Raw genomic sequence first — 16,003 nt, 5'->3', positions numbered from 1 at the left:
TGCACATGCTACAATTCATTTTTCTCCAAGTCTCCACCTTTCTGGATGCTTTTGCTCAGACTTACCTCCTCCATGCAGCCATTTCTAACTGTACACTCTTCCTCTTCAAATTATCTCAAAACACTTTGGATCCCTCCTTTGACCCATAACATTCTTCCTTGTACTTATACGTAACTAACCCAGAGGAATATAAGTTCCTATGCACTATGGCACCACCTAGTTCCCTGAACTGAGTGCCCAATCTCTTTTTAGGCATGTAGTCATAAATGTGTGTGGTAAATATTTATTGAATTAAATAAACATAAAGTATGTAGGGTATTTCTAAAGTCCCTTTGAGACAAGAGAAATCACCCAATAAATAGAAGAGTTTTAAAAAATATTTGTTAAGATGCTAATGTTTAAATCTCCACACTTCCCAATAATTTTTATGCTAGTCACAGAATCTCAGTTGAAAGGGGCCCCAGAGATCATTTAGTTCAACATACAGAGTGGTCACCCAGTGTCCAGTTAGGAAGAACCCACTCCCTTCTTTCCTCCCCTAGCTATTTCACTTTTTTCCTTATGCTCACAGCACAGTGGACAAAGAGCCTGCATTCCTCCCAAAACAAAAGAGATCTGATTGAACAAACACTAGCTGCTGTGTGTGACCTTGGGCAAGTCATTTAACTTCTTGGCATTCCAGGCAACTAAGAAAACAAATTACAAAGAAAGTACAGAAAGGTTCCAGGGTTCTCAGCATCAATGAGAGAAAATTTCCTCATTCCTATACCCAAGGTTAAATTTATAACTTTGCAATTGCTGTTATTATTGTTAGCTCTGCCCTCTGGTAGTCAAGAACTACTCTAACCTCTATTCAGGCTTTTCAAATGTGGTTTTCCATCCCTGAGTCTTCTCCAAGTTAAACACTCTAATTCCTTCAACCAATCCACATATGGCATGAATTTAATACCATTAACTATTGTGGTCCTGGCTCTTCTGGATACTCTCCCCATTAAGAGTACCATTCCTAAAATGTGGCCCCAAGAACTGAATGCCCAGAATACAGCCAACTTATATTCAATCAAGTAATATTCCATCTCATTTCTAACCCAATAAAAACATACAGCAATTACTGCTCAGTGGTTTACTCATAACTTGCATTGGTGGCCCTGGCCCTTGGGCCTATCAACATACTAAACATAATCATTTTAATCCTGGGCATATCCAAAGTGAAATTAAATTCGATTTCAAAGTTCCTCAAGCATCCTGACTGCAGAAAACACATGCGAATTTTGTATTTCGTCCACATTGACCATTTGATCTATATTATTTCCCACACAATTTATTGCCCATAGGAACTGCCAACTGTTGCCCAAGGAGGATATCGGTTAGCTAGTGACACTGCAATGTTTACAATCCAATTTTTAGACCTGAGAGAAAAAGAGATTGGGCACTCAAATCAGGTAACTAGGTGGCGCCATAATGGATAAGATTGCCAGACCCAGAGCCAGGAAGATCTGAGATCAAGCCTGGCCTCAGCCACCTACTAGCTGTGTGAACCTGAGCACTTAACCTCTGTTTGCCTCAAGTTTTCTTATCTGTGAGATGGGGATGATAACAGCACCTACCTCATAGAGTTGCTGTGAGGCTCAAATGAGATAGTAATTGTGAAGTGTTTAATGGAGTGGCTGGCACACTGGAAATGTTAAATAAATGTTAGCGATCATTATCATCATTATTATTATTAATTAGGAATAATGTTAATATGAACTATTGCCCAGCAAAACAAAACAGCCACATGGGGGAGCTTTGACGAATATAATCTTCAAAAGTTCACGCTAATAAGCTAGTAGGTGTTTTAATTGGCTTTTCAGTACAATGAGTGGATTGCTCTAAGAGTTGCTTGGAATAGTTAGTTCTCTACTTATAGTCAAGCTTTCTCCATTTACCAAACAACATGCATTAATGAACTGTTCCCCCAAACCAAGTACTCTGTCAAGTTCCATGAATAGAAAAGACAGAAATAAAAATGTCCCTTGTATTTGGAGAGGAGAAAACATGGACATTTATTTATGAGTATATACAAATACATCAAAATGAATGTAAAGTAACTGGGGTTGGGGTGTGGGGGATGGAATCAGAGAAGGTTTCATGTAGTAGGCAGAGCTTGACCTTCTGAGTCCTGCAGGAAATGAGATTCTAAAGAGTCAGCAGGCATGGGGGCAGGGTGTAGAGGGCAGGCAAAGGTGTTAACCAGAAAATAGGGCAACTCAAGGAAACCAAGTTCAGGGGCGGAGACTTAACACAGGGGATGGGAGAATATAGATGAGAAACAGCAAGGCTGATTGGTCAGTAAGTAGCATGGGGAGTAATATGGGTTGTGAAGAGTTTCAAATGAAAAACCTAAGAGTTAATCACTGACCTTAGAGGTAACAGGCAAAATTCAATCCTGTTGGCTTTGTGGGGTCAGTTGAGTGATTGAACTTAGAGATGGTTAAGTTTAATGCTAAATGAGCATAACTCAAATCAACATTTCTTAAGCCACCTCCACAAGCAAGGCAGTTGGCTCAGTGATGGGAACTCAAGAGGAAAATGATGCCCCTAAGGAACTGGAGAACCCTTACACCATTAAGTATGGCAATTAGGTGATGCAGTGGATATGAACTTAGAGTCATTAAGACCTGAGTTCTAATCTAGCTTCAGGCACTTCTTTGCTGTGTGATTGTGGACAAGTTATTGAATGCTTCCTGCCTCAGTTTCCCCAACTGTAAAATGGGGGCATGAATAGCCCCAACCTCCCAAGGCTGTTAGGAAGATAAAATGAGATGTAATATCTGTAAAGTGCCATATAAATACTAATATAGTAGGAGACAGTGTGTGATACAGTCAAAGGTAAGATCTAGGTTGAAGGTTTTAAGAAAATTGGAAGGAGAGAAGACCATTGTAAGTCTCCATACAATAAGTGGCACCTCGTTTGTGAAAGGTAGAGATGGGAGGTACATTCTAGGACCAGGGGTTGGCTTCCAAGAATGCATAGAGGTGAAAGATGTCAGAGGGAATTCAGAGAATAGCTAGTAATCAAGTCTTCGGACAATATAGTGAACAGGAAGGAGGATGAAGCAACGTGAAATGAGGCTGAAGGGGGCTTAAAAAGACAAACATATGAAATGTGCTGCTACAGAAGAAGAGGAGAGATTGTAGCAGAAGCTAAAGAGGGGATGAAGAATTCCATCTGCCTATAGTTAACCTCCACACAGCCCTCTTGCCCACAGAGGATTGTTGACAGGGAATCAAAGTGATTTCACAAGTTAAACAGGAGTTTATATAATTCCTCCAGAGCCTTTATATTTTAAAATAAGATTTAGGGGAAATGTATAGCTCCTAAATTCCCAATTTGGCATTCTAAGAAATTACATTAAAATAATAAAATGAATAAAGATATGCATATATCTCTCTCTGCATGTCAGAGAGGTAATGGTCTAGAGAAACAGAATGAGATAGACATTCTCCAAGGCCAGCTAGGTTGCCCAGGGGATAGAGTTCCAGAACTGAATTTGGAAAGACTCATCTTCCTGAATTCAAATCTGGCCTCAGACACTTCCTACCTGTGTGACTAGTTACAGAATAGAATGATGAAATTATATAGAATCAGTTTAATTTCATCATTCTTTACATCCTCTGTCACTGTTATACATTGTGCCACCTGAGTTAAGTTACTCATATAAATATATAGAGGCAGCTAGAACACAGCATGCCAAGTCTGGAGTCGAGGACTTATATTCAAATCCAGCCTTAGACACTTACTAGCTGTATGACCCTAGACAAGTCACTTAAAACCTGTTTGCCTCAGTTTCCTCATCTGTAAAATGAGCTGGAGAAGGAAACGGCAAACCGCTCTAGTATCTTTGCCAAGAAGACACCAAATGGGGTCACAAAGAGTTGGACACAGCTAAACAATAACAGTAACAATATTCTTCAACATGGTTGGTGTGTTGACATGTTTTGCTGGGCTATATATATTTGTTAGAAAGGGAAGGGCCCTCCATTGAGGGGAGGTATGTTGGTGAGCAACTATAAATGTCCCCAAACCATTATTTTCAACGACCAAAAGAAAACAAGATGTCCCAAAGGAGCATAAATAAATAAAACAAGTTTGCCACTGTAAACAGAAGGAACCACAAAATACAAGCGAAATGTTGCAAAATTGCCAAGGACCAACAAATGTGGCTCCCAAGATTGAAAAAAACATCCAACTTTACTCCTCAGTAGAGGTGGGAGGTCCATGGGTACAGAAAACTGCATACGTTTTCAGATTTTTTCAATTTATTGATCAGCTCTGCTGAATTCTTACACTCTTTCCCCCCCTTTTTTTTTTGCCTTTAAAATACAATGTGCTATATGAAATGGCTCTCTTGCAGAGGTAGGAAGAAGAATACTAAGTGAAACTTGGGAGCTATTAAAAAATGTCAACAGAAAAATCTTTGCAAATAATGTGCTTCCAGAACCAAACACTGTCCTCAGATGTGTCTGACCCAGGCAGAGAAGAGAAGGGCTATGTCATTTCCCTCATCCACCTGCACTTGATGCAGTCAAAGATCGTATTGGCTTTTCTGCTACAATGTTGCACTGGGTAAGCTCCCAGTACACCCAACATTCTCTATCATTTTCACACAAACAGAAAATTTCCATGAAATGTTGGCATGGCCTAAAATGGCCCTTAAACTCCGGATTTAAGCACAAGTCAACCTCACAAATGAAAGTCATTTTAAAAGAGTTAAAGACCCACCAAGTTCAACAGCTCACTAGATAGTGTAAAATGAATCACCTCTGTCCCCTTTCATTTGCTTGTGTCTTTCCTCATGATGGTTCTGGTTGTATACACAGACCTCAATGTTTCCCAATTTTAAATCAAACAGACGACTATATTTGGAGAAAATACGGGGGTTAAGGTTAATTTATTCATTCCTCTTGCATTTTCTCACATTCATAATCAGAGCAGTTGGGAAATGTCTCTGTATTTAAAAACTAAACAAGTAATGTTTCCAAATCTCTATGTGTATTTAAAGTCTAAGTGTTGTTTGGGGGCTATTTGGGTTTGGTTTTTGTTTTGTTTTGTTTTGTTTTTGCAAAATTGCTAGGACACTCTCTCATAGGTTGCAAAAATCTCATCATCTGGTGGGGAGAGGAGGGAGAGAAAATTTGAAACTCAAGGAATTGTGGAACTGAATCTTGTAAACTAGAAGTAAACAAACCAATTAATAAAGACCAAAAAAAATTTTTTTAAATGATAAAAAAATCATTATCTAGCTGATTTCTCAGTTGACTTTGCCAATGAAGAAACACCCCTAGAAGTAGTTTCATTTCCTCTCTGTCTCTTCACTCTCAGTCTCTGTCCTTTCCACTTAATGACTGCTGGGGTACCCCTTCTGGGGGAAACAAGTAACCCTTGTTCCTTACAATTAGAAATTTGGTTCAAAGTCACTAGAGGCTGATGGAGGAGGACCTGGGCTTCTTCAAAGACCCTGAAGTTAAGGAGATGCTATTGCTTCATGGGGACCAGAGTAGTTGATCATGTGCACTGGCCATGACCTAGTCTAGCGATTCCTTTGTTGATGGTGTTGAATTGTCCTTCATTGCTGTTCAGTTCTTCATGACCCCTTTTGTGGTTTTCTTGGCAAAGATACTGGAACTTGCAACTGAGGCAGAGTTCAGTGACTTGCCCAGGGTCACATAGCTCATACATGTCTGAGGCCAGATTTGAACTCAGGAAGATGAGTTTTCCTGACTCTGGACCTGGTGATCTATCCACTGAGACACCTAGTTGCCCCACTGGGGATTCCTACATGCTGACAATTTGGTACATGAGAGCTCAGCAACATGTTTTAATTAGTACCCGGATAGTCTCTGGCTAGGCAACATTCTGACAAATCTGCTCAAGGAAAAGTTGTCTCCAAAACCCTTGTTTCTTAAAAACCAAAAGGGGTTGGGTGTAATGGAGGGTCATGCCAGGACCTGATTTAGGATATTCAGTTATGCAGATATTGTTCCTAATAAAAATGAGTAAAATTACTGTGCTAGGTAGATATCAGATGCTAGCTACTACTGCTAATATCTCTATGAGGGAAACAAAACCAAAAACAAAGTACTTCCTACTCACAGAAAGCTTATAGTCTACTAGGGGCAGGGCACACAGGAGGCAAACAGATAAGTGTATTTTTTTCTCACACTTACTAGTGTGAAAACTGAGACAGATCATCTCTTGGTCAGTTGCCTTGGGTATCAAGGGGTTAAATATTTATCCAGGTTCTTTTGAAGCCAGACTCTGGGGTTATCATCCAATGTGTCAATCATCCATTCATACACAAGCATATATCATCCCATATACCAATCATTCTTTCATAGACAGGCATACCACAAAGTAATTTGATGCAGGATATAGAGTGTCAGCAAGTGTGGGAAATGGAGGAGGGTGAGGGGAAAGAACTATTTGGAAAGGATTTCAATGGGAAGCAATATCTGAGTTGAATCTTGAAGAAAGATTCAATAATCAATTAACAAACAGTCATTAAGGTCCTTCCATTGCAGCAAGGGAATAAAACAGGGGACTCTGAAGGAAGCCAGGAACTCTAAAAGGTAGAGGTATTCCAGACACAGTAAGCAGCCTTCTGCATGGTGTTAGGAACTGGGAAGGCAAAGGAAAAATGAATCAATCCTTGCCCAAAAGAGGTTTATAATCCATCTGGAAGAACAACATGGCCACCTATAGACAGGAAACAGATACATGGCAAATACAAGGAAGTGGGGGTGGGGTCCACCAGGGGCAGGTCACATCATTTAAACTGGGTCTGTAAAGTGAGGAGAATGAAAGCAGGCACTTCCCAAGGTTGCTGTGAAGATAAAAATTGCAAACCTTGAAACAATTATTTAAAAGCTAATTTTGATGATGATAATGATGAAGATGATGATGAAGCCTGAATTTTAACAGAAATCTTAAGAGGTGCCAGTTCATAACAATGTTGAATTGGCTTCCCAATGTAGAAGCTACACATTTACAAATACCAAATTATTACTGTAAAAGTAATAACAGACATTGGCTTCACTAAATGCTTGGCTTTTGTTACTTCTTCCATCTTCCCAACAACTGCAAGAGGCACCCCCTATCGACACACAACAAGTACATTTTTGACTGGCTGGCATTAAAGTAACCAAAATCTAAAGCTCCTGCCCTTTGGGCCAGACAATCATATATCCTAGATTTTGAACTACAGGGAACTTTTTCTGTGCTCTGGTCCAACCCCATCATTTTACAGATGAGGAAACTGAGGGCAAGAGCAATGAAGTCACTTGCCTGAAGTCACACAAGCAGTAAGTTAGGCAGTCCATGGCCACTCCTTCCAAATAACAAAGGTTTCCAGTTTGTTTTGTTTTGTATTGTTTTCCGAAGGCACCATACTGTAGCCCACATTTTAATTATGGAGTTGCAAGTTCTAAGAGGCACATGATCCCTAGAATACAGTGCTAGAGACAGTGAGTCTGGGTACTAAGTATTGCCCAAACCACTGTGTGGTAGTAAGAGGTTAAAAAAAAATTCTAACAGGAAGAGGATATTTGCAAAACTTCGGAGTAACATTCTTATCTTGAAAAATTACACACACAAAATCCCCAAAAAACCAAGTCCCACAATCCAACATCCAGGACTCAGGAGGCTGTTCCCTGGTTTCATGACTCACAGTTCTTTAATCAATTTACTATCATGAGAAATCCTGGGAAGGCTTGGGGGCAGGTTATGAGGAGAGGAAGAGAAAAGTATCAGAGTCCTGGTGTTACTACCTATGCCCTAATAAATGAGTAAAAGGAGACGTTCCTGTTTTTGGTCATTTTCCAGCCATCTGTAGGGAACTAATGAGCAAATGCCCTGCCACACCCAGACCCAGAGATCTCTTCTGACACCAAATTCCAGCTTCCTTCACTATCGCCTGCTTCCTCACTACAGAGTCTGGTGGGATCAGATTCAGACTTATGTTCTTGGGACTGGGGTAAAGACATATCCAATCACACAAGATCAAAATCCTCCTTCTGACATTTACCACGCTGCATCACGCTGACGACTGTAAGGTTCCCCCAACTATAACAAGGCAGGGGTTAAATGTATACTACCCACTCCAGAGTCAGGGTGGGAAAAAGATCTGTGAACATTTAAGTTCTGTATTTTAAAAGAAAAAAAGAAAGAAAACTGTATAGAAGTGAGTGGCAATTGTTGTTATTACCCAGGGTTTTCAATGCAAACCATCTCAATGCATGTGAAAAATAAAGTTACGATGATGGCAAATGCAAAGTTTATACAAATCAATTATCAATAAGGAAGAAAAGGAAACAAACATTAAACATTTAATATGCACTAGGCACTCTGCTAAGAACTTTTCTGTTTATTCCTCACAATAACCCTGGAACTGTTATTATCTCCACTGCACAATGGAAAAAACTGAGGCAAGGATTAAGTGACTTGGCCAAGGTCACAGAGCCAGTGCGTGACAGCCTAGATTTGTGCTCAGGTCTTCTAATCTCCACATTATGCTACCCAGCTGCCTTTAGGAATCATCATCACCAACAACAAAGTATACAGATATCAGGTATCTTCTTTAGCACAGAGATTTCTCTCCTGGGAAATCCCTTCACCACAGGAAATGGTTTCCTTGTCTTTGATTTAAGAGACAAGACTAAAGGAACTGACTGGGATGAAGAGAATTAACTTGTGTAGGGTCATACAGCTAGTCAAGTAACAGAATCTTCCTGACTCCAAGCCCAACACTCCTTTCACCCTGACATTGTCTCTGATCAAAACACACACACACACACACACACACACACACACACACACACATGGAGGAGTTTCCAAATAATGACCTAATTGCTTTCATTTTCTATACTTAACAAAGCTGCAAAAATCCATTAGCTGTCCTCAATCCTACTGAATCTTCTTGTGAGACATCCTGTTGCATATGTGCAAATACAGGAGCTTAAAGATTGCATCACTTAAGAATTTAATCACAAGCTAATGGGTGCCAGGGCAGACCACACAAATCTGACCCTCTTACAAGGACAATCTCTGTGACCAAATCCAAACTAAGCTTGAGTTATAGGAGAATGGAGAAGGCAGAGAGCAGCTACCATTTAAACAGCTGCTTTAAGATTTGCTAAGATCCCCACAACAATCCTTAGAGCTAGGAGCTATTATTGTCCCTCATTTTACAGATGAGGAAACTGAGGCTGAATAAGGTTAGTTGACTTGGTCAGGGTCTCCCAGCTAATAAGTCTTTGAGGCAGGATTCAAACATGGCAAATTTTTCAAAGAGTATACATGATCACAAGTCACCTACTCCCCAAGTTTCATTATTTTTCTTCATTTCCTTCAAGCATATGTCCTCTTTGGGAGATAATAAGAAATGATTAGAAAGAGAAAGTCTTTTTTGACTCTTGTCACGAAATGTTTCAGCTGTCACCAAGATACAGTTAGACCAGAAGGATCTTTGTACGTTTAGGCTGGTAACAACATGTCATCTAATACACAGTGAAATACAAGGCAAGAGGGAACTTAGATAATGATCCTAGGAAAGGCTTCTGGTAAACCATCTCAGACTTTTGAGAAAACTGGTCTGATATTCTCCTATAAGACTAATAACATTTCATGGTCAAGCCCTTTCATTTCCTTTCATAAACCACAGAGATAGGAAAGGTTAGAAGAGGGAGAGTGGTAGTTATAGTGTGATGTTTTGATGGCACAATTTGAAATTTCTGCTAAGCAATTTGGGAGGGACCTTCCAGACCATCTAGCCTAATACCTTCCTTTTATGGATCAAAAATGGGACTTGAGGGCAGAATAGAATTGTCCGGTTACTAAGGCACTAAGTCACCACTGCTGAGATTTGAACCTCTGTCCTGGGACTCCCTTCTAGTACTCTTTCCAATGTACCATATTCTTTCTCCACAGGCATTAATTAAGCAATTTTTGATGGCCAATTCTGCTATCTCGTTATCTAATTATTGATTATTGATCCTCTCTTAATTATTGATCCTCTCATGTCTTCTTAGCACTATGTTTCAGCTGCCTGGGGAAAAAGAAACCAAGAAAAAGAGAGTACAGCAGTTAGGATCTTCTAACGGGTCAGACTCATCTTTTATTCTCAAAGGAACAGCCTGAGTTGGCCTCCTCCTCCCTGCCTAATTTCCACCCAAAATTTGGCTGCCATATACTTAGCGACTACTCTACCTAAATATAATTTAGATGCTAGCAGCTTGTTGGGAAACTATTTTCATTTTTAGAGTGAATATGTCTGTTTTTTTCCTCAAAAATATTAATTTGGCCCTTTATAGCTCCCCTCATGGTATTTTCAGGAACAAATTAAGATCATGTGTAAAGGTTTCCTATGTGATTCATAGCTTCTTAAGAAAAATTAAAATTATGCATTTGTGATTTGATAACCGCAGCACAGAGTGGAAAAAAGTCTGGTCTTGGAGTCAGAAAGAGCTGGGTTTAAGTCCTGCTTTTTTGACTCTGGATAAGTGATTTAACCTCCCAAGAAACTGTCCCAAGAAATTCTGTAAGACTAAATTGCAAAGAAGGTGCCAATCTCCTTTAGCACCACTGGATTCACAGCCTAGAGTTTAAAATATACATTTGCATATATGACTACAATGCATATAACACACATGTGCACATATATATTATGGAGTTATGGAAGGAAACCTTTAAATCCTTACTCTGCACAATTCTTTGTTAATTTGGTCACTACCTAACCAGATTCAGTGTGATTTTCAAATAAAATGTAATAAAGTTTTTCCACATCCCCTGGACTAGTTCAAGATTCTCCTAGGTCTGTGTTTCACATGTTGTTGATTTCCTTCTTGATATTTCAGTAGAGTTCATAAAGTCTTACATAATTTTAGTCTTAAGTATTTCAAGGCCCTTAAACACTGGCCATGGACCCATGAAGTCAGAGATCTTCTATGCTATGAACTTGACCTCTCTGAGAACCCAGTCTCCTCATCTATAAAATTCAGAGATCAAATCTCTAAAGTCACTTCCTGTTCTAAGGCTGTGACTCCTATAATTTTCAATCAAGTGCTTTCAACATGGTTTAAAAACTAGATGTGTCTTCTCATTAGTACAATTAGGTGTTTCCGGCTCATAAGCAGAAAGGGTTTCCAGCAATACTCCAGAGAATCAATCATAAAGAGTTCATCCAGGAAGAAAGAAATGTAAATATAATTTTGTGTAGCTGTTCTAGGCTGTGCTAAGTGGAAAGTACATGGCTTTCTGAGATACACAGATCTATAAGATAGAACTAGATGTTGCTAAAATTTATAAAACCTAATCAAATTCTCTACCAGTCAATCAATCAATCAATAAGACTGATCAAGAGTCAATCCTTTCGGTGCTTACAAAGACAGTTGTTGCAGCACGGACATTTGGCAAATGTCCAGTAAACCTGTTACAAAATGGTCCAACACTCAGTGTAATGTAAATGAAACATTCTCTACTATATGGATCTCTATTCCGAAAATAAAGGCTTGGGTTTAAACCATTTGAAAGATTTCATGTAGCAAATTGTGCAAAAGTGAGGATGCACCTGTACTCATTGCCTACTTTCTCTAAGCCCCAATGGAGTGTAATGGTAACTAATCAGAGTTTCTAGACCTCTTACAACTAGGAACTGAAAAATTACTCAAATCATTTTGCCATCTAGTGACCAAAAAAGGGATGGCATGTAGTCATTGCCTAGCATCAGAAGGTTTTCTGGGGGCAAGCTGTATATAATATTCAATCTATCAACAATTAATAAACATCACTTAAGTGCCTACTTTCCAGAAACTAAGGATACGAAGAAAAAAAAAGGAGGGAGAGAGACAAAAGGCAGTTCTGGTCCTCAGGGAGTTTACAACCTAATTCCACTATCTTGCAAATGTGGGGACCATATTCACCAGGCCAGTTCTTCCAGAATTGGGGTAGGAGGACTTAGGATTTAGAAGTGAAAGAAACCTGGTCAAGAACACTGGTTGTCCCTTGTGCACAACACCGGCTGTATCCTATTCTGGGAATGTGCTGTCCTCACTTCTGTCTGCTCTTTTACCAGCAAGAAATCCCCCCCTCCCCCCTCCTTCCCCTCTCCCACCTTCAGATTCCCCACTTACACTGTCTATATCTTGTGTACACATAATCACTTGAATGGGACCTCCTGGGAGCCAGAGACTGGGTATTTTGTTTTGGGGATGGTTTTGTTTTTTTTTTTAATAGTTTTCTTTATCTCCCTAGCACTTACCCTGGTGCATGGCACACAGTAAGTAATCAACTTTAAAAGGCTTGTTGACTGACTCAGAGAATCTAGCCCAAAGGTTAAACTCTTTTTAAAAATTATATCCTTTTAAATAAATATACCAAAACTAGAGACAAACCTAGTTCATATTTTAATAAGTTTTTAAAATTCTAACTCAAGTACTCAGCACTTATGTATCAACTTCTAGACTTGAGTCTATTTCTATTCAAGAGCCTTAAAATAAAGGATAGCATTATTTTTAAGCTACTAAAAAACATTCACAGACCATATGCCGCCAAAAAGGAAACTACAGAGACAGACTTTACACTAAGCAGACCTTTAGGACTATTTTGATACATCACTGATATGGAGACCCTGGAAGGCACATTCTGTGAAAACTGACCAAAACAGGACATAAAGACAGAAGAAAGTTAGCAATATAGCTATGATATTGCTTTATATTTGTTCTTGGGTCAAACCCTCCTTCACTCCTTTTTCAAACAGATGAAAAAATAAAGATCCTGAAAAGGTAAGGGATTTGTAGGTGCACGGAAAACAGATTCAAGGTCTCCCTGCTGAACCGCTTGAGTTGGGTTAACTGGAGAGAAGTGTGCAAGAGTCCAAGGTTAATTGGTTTCTTTTTGAATGGCCTGGTTTCACTGATCTGAAATCAAGGTCACATTAACAGGTCAAAGGCATAAAAAAGAGTCCAGCATTTGTAGAAGAGATTCAGAGGAAACAAGGTCAGGAACACTAGAGATCAAAATCAGGACTGGGCAGGCATCAGGGTCAAGATCAAAGACAAAAACACTCACTGTAATTCCAGAGGAGGAGCCCACAACCAGAAAGGAGAGTCCTTCCAAAAGCTCACTGTCTTTGAGGGACCTCCTCCTCTGCCTGACCCAGACCTACAGCTTAAACCCACAGAATCTCAGTCAGAACATGACCTCAGCTGCCATCAATTCCAACTGATACCTGAAAAGGCATCCCCTCTGTGACCTGATGAGGGCCATCCAGCTGTTTAGTCAAAGGGAATCTGCTATGTCCTGAGACAGTCCATTCCACTCAAGAATAGTTCTGATTGTTTAGGGAGTTTTTCTTTCCATCCAGTCTAAGAATTCAGAATCTTAGATTTGAATACAGATGGGACCATAGAGATCAGATAGGTCACCCCCTTCATTTCAGGGGAAAAGTCAAGTAATTTGACCTAGATCACAAGGGCACTAAATAGAAGATCCAGGATCTACTGATCAGAGTATCACAGAATCTCATCTTCCTTTTCCTCACTTGGAATCTTCCTGATAGGACCCCCAGAAAATGCCCCCAGTTCATCCACTCAGCTGCAGATCTCCTTGGGGTCCAGTTAGCCCCAGACCAGATCATGCTTTTATTCTTAGTGGTGAGACAACCAGTCTGTCCCTTGTATCTCGCATCCCCAGACTCTTGTTCTGGGCAGGGTAACAGAGCTAATGAAGCCACTGCCCCTAGAAAGGCCACTGATAACTGACTCGCCTGTGGATGATTACCTGGACCAAATCTATCTTCCTTCACTACTACACTCAGTTATGGATTGTCTCACTTTATTAAGATACAAGATTCTTGAGGGCAAGAACTATCTTATTTTTGTATTTAAATTCTCAGTGCTTCATCATGGTCCTTGGCACACAATAAACACTCTTTTTTTTTATTCATTCAATACCTGAACAAGAATCTTCACTACAACATATCTGACAAGTGGGCATCATAGCCTAATCAATGGAGAGGAATGTGCCACCACCCCAACAACTTCTGCATAGCTCAAGTTATTATTCTCTGAAATCAAGCAAACCACAGACTCTCCGAGGTCCTCTGACTTCATCCCTAGAAGGCTCATCTGCCTGTCCTCCACATCCACCCACTTTAACCCTTGTCTGCCCATACTCTCCACCCCCTTCTCCACTGAAATTTGGCAATAGGAAAAAAAAAGTCTCATTTTCCTCCAAAATATTTCTTCCCAAACTTTTAGGAAAAGTTTCAGAAGAAAATCAGACCTTGAGTATTTTCCTATTGCCAGAAAAAGACTGTTCCTTGCAGAGGCGAGATCACAGAATCCATGAGAAACAGTTTGAAAACACTTCCTAACCAATTCAGATTGTATAACTGTAGCAGCCTCACTTAAAAAGGTCATAGCTAGGCATGGGAAAGCTTTTTCCTCCTTGTGCTCTCATTCCCTCCTCTCCACCCCCACCTCCCTACCCCCTGTCAGGCTTCAGACTATTCATGATTCGGCCATTTGAGCTTTGATCATTTGTAATCTTGAACACAAATCAGGGTCCAACTTGCATAAGGGCATTTAAGTGCTACACATCTGTGGAACTCAACATTTGCGCATCTGGCAGGATGTCAATATTTCTCTGAGTACTTTAAACCATTCCATTTTGGAGAGAGTGCAGCACTTCTCAGCAGTCCCTTTAAGCAGACTAGGCAGAAAACCCTGTATTTTCCCTTCCCTACCTTAACAGCCACGAAACTGCTAATGATAAAGTAACGACTGCATGCCAGGGGAGAGGCACCCCAAATTGGTAAGTAATTAATTTTTTTTCCAAAGCAAAGGGTGTTTTAAATATGCTTTTTGTTTTAATGGGTGCTAGATTCTTGACCTGTAAAATAATTATTTTGAGCAAAATTTGACTCATCCTTCAAAGATTTGACTTACTGGAGTACAAAGGGGGACGTCAAAAGTTTATCAATATTCTCTTGTAGGGTCTCTCTTATTTAAAAAAAAATATTGGAAACATAGTTTGGTGGACAAGGGGTATAACGAGATCTAGGTCTCCAGTCCTGTCTCTGTGGCCAAGTGACTTTGTACCTTCAGGGGAGTCATATTTCTTCCCTGCATCAGTTTCCTCACTGGCAAAAATGAAGGAGATGGAACTAAATTATCTCTATATTTCAGTTTAAAGTTCTTTTATCCTTGGATATCTAACTATACAACTCCTAAATAGTGAATACTTAGGCCAGCAGTGGCTACTTACACAATTTACAGAAGAAAAAAACTGGAGAGAGCTTTCTGAGAGGCAAAGACAAAGAAATAACACATTTTGCATTTCTCCTGCCTACAGAAATAGAAAATGCATCCAAATCAATAGATAATGAAACTTCCATCTCCTCATCAGTAAAACGAAGGAGTTAAATTGGATGATAACAATATCTTGATAACTATTATTTCACCATAATCAGGTCCCTTTGTAATCCAATGTATTTTATATTATGCACTTCAAAACACTGTTATGGGGAGTCCATAGTCTTCAACTGATTACAATACGGGTCCAGGACGCAAAGAGGTCAGAATTTCTGCTTTTCAAATACTCCCTGACTCCTCTAAAATTTTAACTGATAATTAAAATACAAAGAAAAAGGGGGCATGTAAAACCATCCCTACAGAATCCAATCAAGCTGAATTCTACAAATCAATTTTTAAACTTAGCTGCATGTGCTGGAGAAATCTCAGTCCAGCACCATACAGGAAGGGAGGAAAGAAGGAAGGGAGGGAGGAAAGGAAGGGAGGGAAGGAGGGAGGGAAGGAAGGAAGGAAGGAAGGAAGGAAGGAAGGAAGGAAGGAAGGAAGGAAGGAAGGAAGGAAGGAAAGAAGGAAGGAAGGAAGGAAGGAAGGAAAAAGGAAGAGAGAGAAAGAAAGAAAGAAAGAAAGAAAGAAAGAAAGAAAGAAAGAAAGA

General features: G+C 39.7%; 2 protein-coding genes across 3 annotated transcripts in view; one reads left to right on the top strand and one right to left on the bottom strand.

Annotated features, from left to right (window-relative positions):
- Positions 1 to 16,003, bottom strand: part of MED12L (mediator complex subunit 12L) — a 393,990-nt gene that overhangs the window by 197,129 nt on the left and 180,858 nt on the right. The gene's annotated exons all lie outside the window — the stretch shown is intronic.
- P2RY14 (purinergic receptor P2Y14) overlaps positions 1 to 16,003 on the top strand; it is a 50,488-nt gene that overhangs the window by 7,383 nt on the left and 27,102 nt on the right. The window contains exon 1 of one of the 2 annotated variants that reach the window (XM_069104774.1): positions 14,549 to 14,851. The exons of the other annotated variant lie outside the window; for it this stretch is intronic. The gene's annotated coding sequence lies outside the window, so the exon portion shown is untranslated. Of the gene's footprint in view, positions 1 to 14,548; positions 14,852 to 16,003 lie in introns of those variants that run through there. 2 annotated transcript variants of the gene reach the window in all.

Source organism: Petaurus breviceps, unplaced genomic scaffold (assembly GCF_028583685.1).
Source record: "Petaurus breviceps papuanus isolate PSGF00001 unplaced genomic scaffold, PetGlider_PUasm1.0 688, whole genome shotgun sequence".
Lineage (NCBI taxonomy): Eukaryota > Metazoa > Chordata > Mammalia > Diprotodontia > Petauridae > Petaurus > Petaurus breviceps.
Note: the sequence above shows the minus strand (reverse complement) of the source record. Positions and strands in the feature narration are given on the sequence as shown.